Source organism: Sander lucioperca, chromosome 21, assembly GCF_008315115.2.
Source record: "Sander lucioperca isolate FBNREF2018 chromosome 21, SLUC_FBN_1.2, whole genome shotgun sequence".
NCBI classification, from domain to species: Eukaryota; Metazoa; Chordata; class Actinopteri; order Perciformes; family Percidae; genus Sander; species Sander lucioperca.
The window spans coordinates 2,711,103-2,727,617 of NC_050193.1; the positions used below are offsets into that span (position 1 = coordinate 2,711,103).

Genomic DNA, 16,515 nt, shown 5'->3' on the forward strand with positions numbered 1-16,515 from the left:
CGTATGTACTAACCAGCAGCTATCAGGTTGCTGGTGAAAGCCCTCCTGTAGTGTTCTCTGTCCTGCTGTTGTCTCTGTCATGCTGCCTGGCCCTGTACCCATACATCCATGCCCTGTACCCATACATCCATGCCCTGTACCCATGCCCTGTTCCGGGGTTAGCTTCTGTTTCGAGGAAAGGGGGCTTTGCGTTCTCCTTTACCTTGTTAAGGTAAGCTAGGTAAGCCTCCTTTGCACGCTTCTCAAATGTACTTTCAAATTTGTGGGATTTTTCCCTTTAGTAACTTGTCTATATATTTTATCACTTCCACTGCAAGCCACTTGCTTTTATCTCACACAGTCATAATCAAACAGGACTCTGTCGCTTTCTTCTGACTTTTGGTACCGCCATGATGCCAGGCGAGAGGCAAGGGACATGGCTATGTTGTGTTTAATTTGACATGGAATGTCGGGATTTCTGGGTTCCCAGTCGGAAACTATACATGTCTATGGTATAGACGTAGACTGTATAAAACAGGTCTATGGTCTGAAATGTCAACTCTGAAAGATATAACGCTGTTTGCTCTGTGAAAGACATCGACAAAGATGAAAACTTAGGACATTTACTCGATAATTTTATTTTATTTTAGTTAGTTTTGCAAACAGACGTTACAGTTTTAGTTAGTTATCGTTTTTTTTTAATGCCTCGTTTTTATTTTTATTTTCGTTTATGATAATATTTTTCCCCACCTAGTTTTCGTTATTTCGTTCGTTTTCGTTAACGATTATAACCTTGACTCACACACACACACACACACTTACACACACACACACATACACAGCTGGTTTTTACAGTTTTTCTCAATTGTTTGACACAATGACCACAACATGTAACTCATGCACCAACCCCCTGAACCAATTCTGCTAAACTACAAGCACAATTCCTGCTTTACACTCAAATTACAGTTCTAAAACACACTTTTTTCAAAACACTACATACAATTCTCTGCATTTGGCACAATTTTCATGAAGAAAATCTCTTATTTTTACAAGGAACACACTGCCATTCAAATATGCACACCGACTCATCACATGGGCAAACACCTGTCACACAGTTTTACAATTAGCAATCAGAGCTTTAGCATAAAAGGGCAACAGGTGAGCTCTTCTGTTTTGGAGAATTTTTTTGTGCCTGGAGATGGAAAGTGTATGACTGAAATCCACAAACGCGTATACCCCTTCTCCAAGCTATGGAAGACACATGGAGCTATAACAGTTGATGCTTTTCATGGCTGGATCCGCCATGCTAGGCAATATTTCCCCCCCGCTGGTTGGCCAGGGAAAACATTGTGATGTAGATGAGGTGCTGTGGCCAGACCGAAACAGAAGAGAGGATGCAGCATATTTTAAAAAGATATTTTTACTGCAACTGTATACAGTAAATTCTTCTGTTGTTTTGTATGTAGACCTCTGTATGTGCAACTTTGTGTTGGTTGGGATGTACACTGTACATTGTTTTTGTGGGAAAAATAAAATATATTTGTTACCGTTTATTTGTGTTCTGAGTATAAAAACAATATACAACAAGACCATAATTCAAAAAATGAACATCATTCTGTGTTGCAGAAGACTTAAAACTAGCGATGGAGACCATAAACTCATTATGAAAATGTTTACTGAGGTAATAAATCAAGTGAGAAGTGGGTCACTTTTAAGGCCTGGATACCCGACCCGAGCCCGACGGGTCCCAACGGTACCCGACGGGCCGGGCCGGGTTCGGACAGATATTTAGAAATGATGGTCGGGTTAGGGTCGGGCTCGGTCACATCAGCGTGATAAGGCATTTGTTGTAAAATGGTGCTGCGGCTCCTTTAAGAGAGCTCTCTATGTGTGTAAAGTGGGCAGAAGAGAGATAGAGAAAAGAGGAAGCAGACGTGCAGATGCGACCGGAGCAGAGTTGGTGGAATAAGTTTAAGTTTTGTACACAATGTGTGCGGTGTCCGAGATAAACTCCAGACTGAGAGCCAAGTTCATTCATCGTCTCACCAGAAACGGGATTTTAACCCCGACGTTAAATAACGTCGCCCCTGGAGGTAACGAGTCTCCCCTGGTTTTCTGATCACGGTCAGAATCGAAGCAAGCAGGAAAGGTTAACACATTGAACATTTTAAATTAAACAGCTTATTAACGTGAGCTTGTTCCCCCGTGTGCGCTGATGCGCTCATCTGTTGACATTTCCGAATGCCTTCCAGTTGCTTAATAAAAGCTTTCACACAAACAAACGTACATGTGTCATTAGTATGAGAAAAAAAAACAACGAGATTTTAACTGTGTCGGGCTCGGGTCGGGCTCGGACATAAATATCATAATGCCTGACGGGCTCGGGCCGGGTTCGGACGGAAAAACTCAGCCCGATCCAGGCTCTAGTCACTTTCTCATAGACTTCTACAGAAACCCACCTCCTTTTGCAACCGCATGTCTCCCCCTGCTGGAATTCAGATAGAAAGCAGGTTTAAGGAGTCTCCCCTCTTAATATTAACAGCCAATGGTTGGAACATCTGCTCTGCATTTGTTAATCATGCAATGTAGCAGGTCCGTTACAGTCAGCTCTGTGTGTTGCTATGGTTGTTATACTCAAACCAACTAGCAAACAGTGTGCAGGGCTGCGGACCCGGTAGAGATGCATGCCCAAAAGAAAAGGAGTGGACTTTGACATTATCAAAGTATTGGATATCAACAGGTTTTAGGATATGCACAAACATCGCAACGCCGATCTTTTCAAGAAGATGGTTGAAGGAATGAAAGAGGGATGCTGTGTTTACATGGTCCAACAAGTCCGCCATTGGTGAAAAACTGTGAAAAAATGATTTTATACTATTTTGCAAGGCTGCATGTAAACAGTAATATTTATAGAATATTCACTTCCATTTGCCATGTAAACAGCCTAATCTGAATATTGTCTTTTTTAGAATAAGTGCAAAAACTGGAATATTATGTGTATGTAAATGTAGTCAGTGTATTTAACAGAAAGACATTTACTCAGCCCAGGATGTTTAATAATAATACTTTAGTAGTCTTCCTCATGTAAACCTACAATTACAGCTATTTTATTTTATATTTGACCTTTATAAATTATGGTGTCCTGGCCAAGAAGGCAGCAAAGTTACATGTTGATAACATAAATACATACAATAAAATACAAATGGTACAGAGTAAACACTAAAAACATAGCCACCTTAATGCAGTGACTACTGTTTAAATGGGTTAGCAGTATCTTTCCACAGATATTGAGACACACCTACTCTACTGGGAAATATAAGCTGTAGGCTATAAATGCTCCAATAATCACACCATTTCTGCACGACAAATATTTGAATGGATTCCAGTTTTACTTGGTAGCTGCTGAAACATGTCTTGCACCAATGATCTAACAGTCACACAAAAACAAAATCAGGCAGGCATTGATGCATTTAACAGAAAGATTTTTACTCAGACCAGGGAGTTTATTAATAGTTTAGCTTTCATAACATAAAACCACTATAACTACAACTTATTATAAAGCAATTTCTAAAATATTAATGGTTTGAATTAGGGATTCCCCGATTGATCGACCGCTGATTGTTATTGCATAGGGGGCGGGCCAAACCATCACCACTGAAGAAGGAACTCTCTGCTGAGTTCAATGACACCTCACACAAGACTCTACCTTAAACGGTTCAAATGTTATGAAAGGGGGCGTGGCCTTATCACATGTAGACCACACATTCTAAGTTTCATGTAAATCGGATGATGTTTGTCATATAAGGCTGATGTACTGTTGCCAGCGGAGGCACTATGACCAAAAGTCAATTTTGGCCTGTAGGTGTCCTCAGGCCTGGACTGTTGTTGATTGTGGGAAATTTCAAGCAGATATGACAATGTACACTGTATGGCTCCAATGACGTTTTTTGTATGTCTTGACATGATACATATGTGTACCAAGTTTCGTTAGTCTACGTTAAACATACTGCAGGGGCTCAATTTTATTAACTTTGTAGGGGGCACTAGCGAGCCATTTTTGTGCACCTATTCCCGAAACACTTAAAATACGTAAATTTTCACCAGACTTGATGCGACCACCAATTTTGGTGAGTTTTTGAATATGTTAAGCCCCTCAAAAAGGCAATTCATTTGCCGGGAAAATAATTCCTTCAGTTCCAATAGGGCCTTCGCCGCTGTCGGCGCTCGGGCCCTAATAATACATTTATTTACAGTTTTTCTTGATTGCTTTGACCTGCTTAAAGAAACTGGGATCCACTCGGTTTTCATCATCACTGTCTCAGCAGAGCAGAAGACACCTCTTGCAAATGTGTTAATCCTTTCTCATTGGATTGACACATTTTCACCACCCTTTTGCAGAACAGTTAACATAGATGTCATTCAAGCAGTCCAAACTCCATTGTTTTAGCTATGGTAACCAAACAGAAAGCATCTGTTCCTAACTATTAGAAACTACCTCCATCAGTATGAAATCACTGAAGCACCTGTTTGACTCTCCTTCACACTAATCTTCAACTAGCAGTCAGTCTGTAGGCCTTAAAGGTGCAGCGTCTGTGTTGTTCTTTAACAGTCAGTCTACAGGCCTTAAAGGTGCAGCGTCTGTGTTGTTCTTTAACAGTCAGTCTGTAGGCCTTAAAGGTGCAGCGTCTGTGTTGTTCTTTAACAGTCAGTCTGTAGGCCTTAAAGGTGCAGCGTCTGTGTTGTTCTTTAACAGTCAGTCTACAGGCCTTAAAGGTGCAGCGTCTGTGTTGTTCTTTAACAGTCAGTCTGTAGGCCTTAAAGGTGCAGCGTCTGAGTTGTTCTTTGCCAACATGGATGGAAGAGGTCTAAGACAGAAGAGACTGAGTATCAATAGTGGCCATTTCTTATACTCTACAGTAATATATGTTTATACTTTACTGTAATTATTTTTATTTTCTTAATTTCTCATACTCTAATAGATTTTATTTTGGTTTACATGTATTTTGTGTAATATTTACAGTATTTCAGTTTCCAGCCACAGTTTCAAAATAAGAATCAATGGAATCAATAAAATTTGCATCAAAGCATTTCTGATTCTGGATCCAATTCTTTGCAAGAAGGCAAATTTGACAACAAATGTCCCTGGCATGAAAGCTACGTACAATAATAGGCTACAGTGACAAGCAATGGTGCACTGATTCCCACTGAGTGCTGTATTTAGTATTTTGTTGTCCACTGTGTAATGGTTGATTGGAAGAGCTCATACACTTGTTTGCAAGTTGTGTCGTTTGAAGACAAAATTGTCTTTTGTTGCATATTTTAAATGTTTTGGCACGGTTAGAGCCTTTTGCAAACAAAATGTGTCATTTTGACCATGAGTGCCACTGTTTGGGCCTGTGTGTTAACTGTTTTGAAAATGTGGAGTTTGAGTTGACTGCTGTGTCAAAGCAATCAAGAAAAACTGTAAAGGCGCCTTTCTCGGCAGTCAAGGACACCGTACAGGGATACATAAGACATTTAAAAGCAGAAAAAAAAAAAAAAAAAAAAAACTAACAAACAATAGAAACAACAGAAAGAGGCAGAGCAATTGACATCAAGTGGAATAGGCAGTTTTAAACAGATGTGTTTTGAGTTGCAATTTGAAATGGGGGAATGAATCGATGTTTCTGAGTTGGGGTGGTAATGAATTCCAAAGACGGGGAGCAGAGCAACTGAATGCTCTGCTCCCCATGGTGGTGAGACAGGCGGAGGGGACAGACAGGTGTATGGAGGAAGAGGATCTGAGGGAGCTCCCATAGTGGGAACCTGGAAGGAGATCAGACAAATATGGGGGGGCAAGGTTGTGGATGGCCTTGAATGCAAACAGGAGGACTTTGAATTGGATACGGAACTGGACCGGGAGCCAGTGGAGCTGTTGGAGGACAGGAGTGATGTGGTGGCTGGAGGGGGTTCGGGTTATGATGATGCTATTAATGGTTTGAATAGAATAGAATGACTGTACATTATATATGCACAAACCCAAGTGGTATGCAAACATATATATTTTATTTTATTTATATTTAATTAAGTTAAATAAATAAAGTTTAATAAAAGTATTATTTTTACAACAGCAACATGATCCATTCAAATGACCATAACTCCGTGGTTACAAGATCCCCAACCTCAAAATAAGTCATTTGTCATTGTGTTAGAAACAAAGAATTGCCTAGAGAATGCAAAAAATTGCATTCTCTAGGCAATTCTTTGTGAATGCTGCCACTCATTTGGGCCCTGCCCTCTGAGTCTAACCATTCCATCCCATACACACCAATGTAAAAATGGCAGAAAGGCATTTTTTCAATGTATGAATGAGTAGCTAGCAGTTGAGAATGTATGAAAATGTGTCAACTTTGAACATTCAGTCCATCCGCTTTAATGGGGTTAAAATGCCTGGTAAACGTTGAATATTTCGGAAATTATGAATGTTATGAATATAATAAATAGTAGCGCTCGACTCTGAATCGAGCTGAACGTTTTGATGTTTGAGTGTAGTTTCTATGTTGAAAAATGTGGAAGGAGTTAATGTGCAAAAAAATGGGTGGAAGAATATCAATATTCAATCGCAACCGCTGCAGCTTCCTCGCCCGTAATTTTTTACAAGTTAGAAGTTACAAAAACACGTTAGTGGTCCCGTAGCTTCCGCTCCGTAGCAAAGATGGTGGCCATTGAGTGCGAGTAGTGTCCAGCGTTTTGACCATTTTGAGTATATATCATTGTATCATAGGCCTTCGTCAGTGTGAACTAAGGGTGTCACGATTTCAATTTTAAATGGAAATCGACCGAAATTAAGTCACAATCTCGAATTTCGAATAAAAAACTTGAATCGTCCATGCCGCCACGCCTCCGTGTCACGTCCAGCCGGCTTGTCAAGCGGAAAAAAACACACGTGTTGAAGTGCTGCAAGTCAACCTCCTCTAATTTAGCTACAGACAGTCAAAACATAGCATGGCAACTGCAGATGCAAGAGACCCATCGACAGAACTTGAACCCCCTCCTCTTTCACTGAAGTCACCAGTGTGGACGTTTTTGGATTTCCAGTGAGTTATATTGACAATGTTTGCGTTGTAGACAAAAAAGCCACAGTTTTTAAGCTCTGCTATGTGCGTGTACCATATTCTGTGTGTTTACCATTGCACATTAGCCTAGCAGCTAGCGGAGTTTCCTTCTGTTTATAGCTTAATCCCGACAAAACCGCACGGTTGAATTTCAGCCTGAATGCACGTTTTATAGCCTAAACAGAGCAGCTTATATTGGTTATATTAGAGAGAGCAACAAGTTAGCAGATTGCCGAGTCGCCCTCTCTTCTACCTGTCTGCTCAGGTGCTAAGACCGCTGTGCTGGCTCAATGTTGTTTTAAGCACCCAACCAAGCCTCCAAGGCAGCGCTGCGACCGTTGTCTTCAAGGCACCTAACCATAACCATTGCCTAATCCTAGTGCCTTCCAAGCAGCGCTGCCTGGAAGATGATGTTGGGGGCTTAAAACACCAAACACCGCTGTGCTGCGAAGCGTCTGCCCTCAGCATTGTCGGCAAACATTTCATTGACAAATTGTCAAGTTTCCAATTGACTGAAGATATAACTTATTGTTACATTATGTTGTTAATAAATGTTTAAATTTGACAATGTAGTGTGGTACATTGCGAACAACGGTCAGATATTATATTGCATAAAAGTCTAGTCTAAAAATGGCATAGCAACCTGTGCTTTAAAAACAATAAAGGTAAAAATCGAGAATCGAACCGTGACTTTAGAATCGAAAATTTAATCGAATTGAGGATTTGGAGAATCGTGACACCCCTAGTGCAAATGTATGAGAGGCCATATAGGAAGTAATTCATACTTCTGTCTTACACACACTATCATAATCTTGCATATACACCACTATACTCATACACACACAGTATTATAATCCTTTTACATGTATGTATGAGAGGGTATAGTCGTGTATATGAGAGAGTATAGTAGTATATGTGAGAGAGTATAGTAGTGTATGTGAGAGAGTAGAGAGAGGCTAACTGAAGCTGTGGGTAAATATAAATGGACTGTTCTTATATAGCACTTTTCGAGTCTTAATGACTACTCAAAGCCCTTTAACATAGTACAGGATCCATTCACACAGCATTTCGGTGGATCATCGTCGAAATCCAGGAAGAGGTAAGTTGATTAAAAAATAGCTAGTTGCTACCCACATACAACACGGGCTAGCCATTTTCCATTGAAAACACTGCAATATCTCCAGTATTGCTAGTTAATATGATCAAGCAAGTTTGAGCAAGCTGTGTGAAATAATTTCAGAAATCAGGTTTCAGAATTAAATCTGCTGTTACATGAGAGAGAAGACACAGTATCTGTCAAGCCCTTTCATTAACCACAGTAGGTGATATTTTACTGTACAAATACATTTGACTTTGACTAGGAGAAAAAGCTAGCAGCTAGCAGCAGCAGTTATGGAAGCCTATTGGTAATTATAGTAGCTACCCATTGCTGCACTCCTGTTATTCCATTTCAAACACATTGTAATTTGCTATTCAATGCGCAGCTTATTACAGTGTAGTTCTGCCTTTCTTGGATTTCGTCTATCTTTGGGTAAGGAGACATCAGAGTAGGCTGTTTACAGCAAAGATAGCGTTAAATGAGAAAGCTCTAGCATCGGCTGGCTAGCTAGCTGAATTGCAATCATCTGATTGGGTGACGATGTTTAGCCTATCTGTGTGTGTCTTTGAATACCGTGATAAGCGCTATATAAATAAAATGTATTATTATTATTATTAGTAGTATTATTAGTATTATAAATATTAAAAAGTGTAATCCACATGTTTACATATATTTATTACAGTGAATAATAATCTAAATACTACTAAGTGTGGTAAAGCCACATATTATGTTTTTATATTTCTGCAATCTGCACTTTAGTTTGTGTGATTAGTTTCTGACTTTCATATGAATGTTTACACCAGGCTTAGTTAGTGCTCAATATACTACTGTGACTGAAGTAAAAAATAAAATAAAAGATGTCATTCATATAAATTCATGCATCACCTAATTTCATCATCACATCCAGGCCTGGCCTCCAGGAAAGACCAGTTTGTTTAATCTATCTAATCTTGTGTTGTTCATACTATACAATGATTTATTACAGATTATCTGGCCAATGCTGGGTGTCTAAGGACTTTGAAACGCATAGAAGACAAAGATCTCTTGGTGGAGGATATCATCATGTTTTAGGTGGTTCATCGAGTCAGTGGAGCACTTCAAAGGTTTGTGTAACTGTGTAACGTTTTTTAGCAAACATAATTAACCCTTCTAAGGTGTTCATATTTTTGTTACACAGCCAATGTTCCCGGGTCTGGTGGATCCACCACATTATACAGCCATAACAATTTATGTAAAAATACTAGCAGAGGTTTACTACTTTACTTAAGCTCAATTACCAATGATATATACATCCTTTATGGTTCATATTTGCCATTTACTCCTGTGAGATCATATGATCATATTCGTTTTTTTGTGAGTAAACAAGGAAATTCAATTATAAAAAAGGTTAAAAAAAAAATCAGAAAAAGGTAAAAGTACTTGAAATGTAACAATTTTGTAACTTTGTGTGAGAATAGCAGGTGCAGAAAGACAACAGTTTCATAGCACCTACACTCAGACACACACACACATACAGACAAACAGACACACAAAGAGACGCACAGACACATAGACAGACACACACACACACACACACACACACACACACACACACACACATACACACAAACACACACACACACAGCAGGCCCAATTAGGAGGAGGACAGTTAAGTTTCATAGCACCTACAATTATTACACTGTAATAATTACACTTGGGTCCAGTAGACCCGAAAATCTCATATGTAATAGTTATGTGTAGGGGGGGGGGAGGGGTTTGTACCGTGTGCAGTCAGGCAAAATAAGTTATTTTTTCTGTTCTTCACAGAAAATGAGCCAAGGCCAGTGAGTTTGAGTGAGAAGAAATAATAAATAGCATAATTTTTCTTTTAGCAAACATTGAAAACGGGTCCCACAGACCCGAACACCTTACAAGGGTTAAGAATAATTAAAGATTTCAACATATATTTTTAAAAGCCAGTGTACAACCTCACAAACACTCCGAATAAAGGCTTGCATGTATCATATAAAATAACTTAAAGAACATCACGTTTTAGATAGTTGTCAATGACAAGACCTTTTTGCATAATCAAAAACACTGAACTGTCTTGTAAGTCATCCCTTTCATGTGCTGTGTGATAATTTATCCAATTTGAAAACAGATATTTGTATCTTCTCATGATACATTTTTACAGATTCCAGGAGGGGATGAAGCCCTTTGGTGTTCTTGATGCAATAAGAATGCACCCAGATGCTTTCAGACCGCTGTTTTGTCACGAGCCATCCCCACTCACAGCCGATGTACTAGAACAGCTCTTTGAAATTCGACTGAGAGGAATGTGTGGTTGCATTTTGGAGGGACTACCTGCTGGATGTTGAGGGTAAGTATTGCTAGTTATGGAATAAAAATCTTTTCATATGCCATTCTGTATGTCTTTGTCTTTCCCTCCTTTTAAAAAGTTTTCTACATGCTAGGTTTAATTTGTTTTTTGGTGTATTTCTTTTTTAGAGCAAGAGGGACCCTTACAACTTGGGGGTATCCTGGCCTTTGCGACGGGAGCAAATTCAATTCCACCCCTGGGCTTCTCCCCACGACCTTCAGTGGATTTTCCCTCAGACAAGGCCGTCATTTACCCCCTGCAAACACATGCATTAACTGCCTGCGGTTGCCAGTCCTGAAAAAATTAGAGGATTTCATTGAAACTATGGATTTTGCATTAAAAAACACTCAGGGATTTGGTCAGGAATGACTTCCGAGAACTCCTGAACATACATTATAAAAATCTGTTGCCTGTTGAACTTGACTAAATTGATGAGGCATCGTTGTCAATAACTCACCATTTCCTAATACATTATTAATGTCTTGTTTAAACAATTGAAAATGGAATAATCATTTGACTAAAAAGGAAACCATTTTGTTATTTTATTTTATTGTTCAACATTGTGAAGCAGAAATTGTCACTGGCCTTTTATTAACCTTTATTCATTGCCTTGACACTAATGAACTTGCTCACTGATAGAGTTCACCAGGCCCAGAAATAATTGAATGCCATGGTTACCGTCATCAGCTAGTGGGTCTACAGTTTCTAGAGTTCTGTTCGTAACAGTTTCTTTGAAAATAAAGTTTTTTTTTCTGGAACAACATTGTTTGAAGTCTCAAAATGTATTGGGGGGTCTTCATTTCATTTCAGCGTTGTCACTCCCAACTAAAATGTTCTGCACTGCCGCGCGCAACCCAGAGCGCGAGCCCGTGTAAAATGATAGAAATTCGGGTCCCGTTGGGTTCGGACAAAGATCTTCAGCTCTACACCAAAGCTTTCCTGATTGTCATCCTCTTCAAACTGCTGGTTAATCAAGAGCAAGAAAGAGATTGTCCGAGTATAACCATAGAGCTCAGAAATTAATCTTTCCAAAATGACACTGTCATGTCCCAAATTGTCAGTTTCCCTCACAATTCTCTGAACAGTGTATCAGTGAAAAAGATAGCAATGTTCCTCATTACCATTTACTTCCACAAACAAAAACTGACCTTGAAAAAGAAACTAAATAAGACAACAAGGTTGTTTTTGTCCTTAAAGATTCTGCTGCTTGATTTAAATGTTCCTTGTTCCTCTGAATTGGTGCTAGTTGTACTTTCAAAGCAGCAAGCCCACCAGATAATGATAATTTAAAATGGTCCCTTTAGCCAATGAGGAAGTGAGAATTTAAACTGTCTTCCTGATTGATCAAACCAACTTCCTTTTCAACTATACTCTCTCACACACACTTCTATACTCTCTCACACACAACTATACTTTCTCTCTCACATACCCAACTATATGCTCTCTCACACACACTACCCTCTCACATACACTACTCTCTCACACACACTTCTATACTCTCTCACACACAACTATACTTTCTCTCTCACATACCCAACTATATGCTCTCTCACACACACTACCCTCTCACATACACTACTCTCTCACACACAACTATACAATCACTCACACACAACTATACTTTCTCTTTCACATACCCAACTATATGCTCTCTCACATACACTACTATACTCTCACATACACTACTATACTCTCTCACATACACTACTATACTCTCACATACACTACTATACTCTCTCACATACACTACTATACTCTCTCACATACATTACTATACTCTCACATACACTACTATACTCTCTCACATACACTACTATACTCTCACATACACTACTATACTCTCTCACATACACTACTATACTCTCACATACACTACTATACTCTCTCACATACACTACTATACTCTCACATACACTACTATACTCTCTCACATACACTACTATACTCTCTCACATACATTACTATACTCTCACATACACTACTATACTCTCTCACATACACTACTATACTCTCACATACACTACTATACTCTCACATACACTACTATACTCTCTCACATACATTACTATACTCTCTCACACATACTACTATACTCTCACATACACTACTATACTCTCTCTCACATACACTACTATACTCTCTCACATACACTACTATACTCTCTCACATACACTACTATACTCTCTCTCACATACACTACTATACTCTCACATACACTACTATACTCTCTCACATACATTACTATACTCTCTCACATACACTACTATACTCTCTCACATATACTACTATACTCTCACATACACTACTATACTCTCTCACATATACTACTATACTCGCTCACATATACTGCTATACTCTCACATACACTACTATACTCTCACATACACTACTATACTCTCTCACATACACTACTATACTCTCTCACATACACTACTATACTCTCTCTCACATACACTACTATACTCTCACATACACTACTATACTCTCTCACATACACTACTATACTCTCTCACATATACTACTATACTCTCACATACACTACTATACTCTCTTACATGCACTACTATACTCTTTCACATACACTACTATACTCTCTCACATATACTACTATACTCTCACATACAATGCTATACTCTCTCACATACACTACTATACTCACATATACTACTATACTCTCTCACATACATTACTATACTCTCTCACATATACTACTATACTCTCACATACACTACTATACTCTCTCACATATACTACTATACTCTATGGTTTTGTACATTTTCTGTTTTTTGTATTATTATTATTATTCTGTATATTTCTGTTCCCTGTTGTGTCGTTGTATCTTGTTGTGTCAAGTCTCTGTGTTTAGTTTATTTCATGTTTCCTGTCTGTTGTTCCTGTTTCCTGTTTTATTTTGATACTCTGTTCTCTGTCTTGTCTTGTCTAGCTTTACTTTGTGTTTTCCCGCCTGTGTGATTGTCTGATGTGCTCCACCTGTTCCCCAGCCCTGGTGTCACCTGTCTTGCGTCTTCTCGTTACCTAGTTTATTTAGCCCCTGTGTTTCCTTTGTCTGGTGTCAGATCGTTTTGTATTCCGTTGTGTCCTGTCCCTGTAAGTCTGCTCCTGTTGTTTCCTGCCCGTGTCACCGTCAGCCTGTGTTTTTCCTGTTGCTTTTGTATTTTTCTCTGAGTTTCTTCGTGTGGTTTTTTCCAGCCTCTGAGCTGCCGTTTTTTGTTATCCATTAAATCCCTGAACTCAAGCCATCTCCTGCCTGTCTGCCTCTCCCTGCATTTGGGTCCACTATTCCTCACTTCACCTAACACTCTCTCACATATACTGCTATACTCTCTCACATACACTACTATACTCTCTCACATACACTACTATACTCTTTCACATACACTACTATACTCTCACATACATTACTATACTCTCACATACACTACTATACTCTCTCACATATACTACTATACTCTCACATACACTACTATACTCTCACATATACTACTATACTCTCACATATACTACTATACTCTCTCACATATACTACTATACTCTCACATACACTACTATACTCTCACATATACTACTATACTCTCTCACATATACTACTATACTCTCTCACATATACTACTATACTCTCACATACACTACTATACTCTCTCACATATACTACTATACTCTCACATATACTACTATACTCTTACATACACTACACTGAAAAAATGTAATCATTGACTAATTAAATTTATTATGTCAACAGGTTCCACGTATTTTTATTCAGTTAGTTAAAAGCAAAAATATTAAGGTCATTTCATTTAACTGACTTATGTTACAGTAACACTGATTGTAAATTCAGCTAATTACAATGTTTTACTTCTGATCAACAAGAGATATTTAAGCTTAACCAAATTAAGTAAGTTATGTTATATTAACCTAAATAATATATGTACAGGCTACATATTTTACATTTGTCAATTAAGCATATATCTCATTTGTAGTCATTAAATAATACATTTACTATTTACTTTGACATAATTCAAGTTTGTCAACAGGTTCCACACAAATGAATTTGGTACACCCAACATAGTTTTCTTATTTCCTTTATTCACCAACACAGCAGTGATTCAGTAACATTTTGGTGCAATTCTGTACACTACAGTAACATTGTATACAATAAAGTAACATTTAAATGCATGTACACATTTGTAACATGGAATTACAGCTGCAAATCAATTGATTGATAGCAAATTAATAAATAATTCACACTTTTTAATAAATAACATACTTTTTACAATTTTCAAATTTGTTTACAACTAAATAATAGTCTCTCCATCTAACAGCCTTTCCACTGGAAACTTTATTTTAGATGTTAAGTGACAGAAACATGGATAACACTCTGTAAGAAGCTTTGGGGAGGCCAAATGCATATTTCCTGCATAAAGATATGTGTATAGGAACTTCTGCTAAGAAACTACTGTAAAGCTGTTTAAGTGACATAAAAAGGATTATCACATCATAAAAAAGCCCTATAAAGGCCCAAATGCATCTTTCCTGCATAGAGAGATGTGTATAGGAACGTCTGCTAAGAAACTACCGCAAAGCTGTTTAAGTGACAGAGACAGGGTTTACACATTTTAATATCCTCTGTGGTGCCGAGAAAAAAAAATCAATTTATTTCAATATGTTTGTAGGAACTTCTGCTAAGAAACTACTGTAAATCTGTTTAAGTGACATGAACAGATTTCACACATCATAAAAAGCCCTGTGGAGGCCCGATGCATCTACTGCATACAGATATGTGTAGAGGAACTTCTGCTAAGAAACTACTGTAAAGCTGTTTAAGTGACATAAAAAGGGTTAACACATCATAAAAAGCCCTATGGAGGCCCGGATGCATCTTTCCTGCATAGAGAGATGTGTATAGGAACTTCTGCTAAGAAACTATTGTAAAGCTGTTTAAGTGACAGAGAGAGGATTAACACATAATAAGAAGCTGGGTGGAGGTCAAAACGCATCTTTCCTGCACAGAGATATGTTTTTAGGAGCTTCTGTTGAGAAACTACTGTAAAGCTGTTAAGTGAATTGAACAGGGTTTACACATTTTAATATCCTCTGTGTGTAGGAACTTCTGCTAAGAAACTACCGTAAAGCTGTTTAACACTTTAACAAACATCCACTCTCTGTTAAAGTAGTATTTCTTTAACGGGTATATGAAAGATGGTCTGATGATTGAACTTCCTTGCAGTTGTTTTTGATGCAGCTTAGTGTTAAAACATCCACAAAATATCCATAGTTATAATAATAAGATGAAGTAATGCTGGGTGATTGTAACAAACTAGAGATCATTTTTATCATTTACATTTAATAAACACTGACTAAGCACTTTATTAGGTAGGGCAATCTAATGCAATCCAACAGCTCTGCTATAGATTCTCTTTAACTATACTTAGATATTTTCATCTTCATCGTTTTTGTTTACATTGTGTTCCTAATATTCTCATGTAGGTAGATAATAATACTAAAACATTTGTACATTAAAACTGTACACCGCCAACACCCACTACAACCTCACTAATTAACTGGAAGTAAAATTATCACCTTACTGTTAATGTCCAAAAAAAACTCTAGATGTACAAGTTTAAAACAATAATGCATACACAAACCCACATCTCACATTTCTATAAACATGTTAATTGGATGACATCTCAAACAAGGTTACCACCACTTTGTAGATGTCCACATTTAACAGGGAAGGGAAAGAAAAAAACAGTAAAGAATCTTGTTTGTTTTAAATCTCTTTCACGTACGAAAACTGAAGTTTTTGTCCCTTACCTTCGCACAACACTCACTAATAGATAAACCCGAAAACCGGCCTCAATTGTTTGTGTGATCAGTGCTGTATGTTGAGAAGCAAACTTTTTCTCATTCCAAATTTCAATACATTTGATCCCTAAACACAGCTACAGTGACTGATCTGTATTTAT

At 38.1% G+C, this 16,515-nt stretch overlaps 2 protein-coding genes across 2 annotated transcripts in view; both read right to left on the reverse strand.

Moving 5' to 3' along the window:
• Positions 1-16,515, reverse strand: part of LOC116062299 (cephalotoxin-like protein) — a 1,100,540-nt gene that overhangs the window by 1,083,749 nt on the left and 276 nt on the right. The gene's annotated exons all lie outside the window — the stretch shown is intronic.
• Positions 1-16,515, reverse strand: part of LOC116049982 (keratin, type I cytoskeletal 13-like) — a 511,520-nt gene that overhangs the window by 42,483 nt on the left and 452,522 nt on the right. The gene's annotated exons all lie outside the window — the stretch shown is intronic.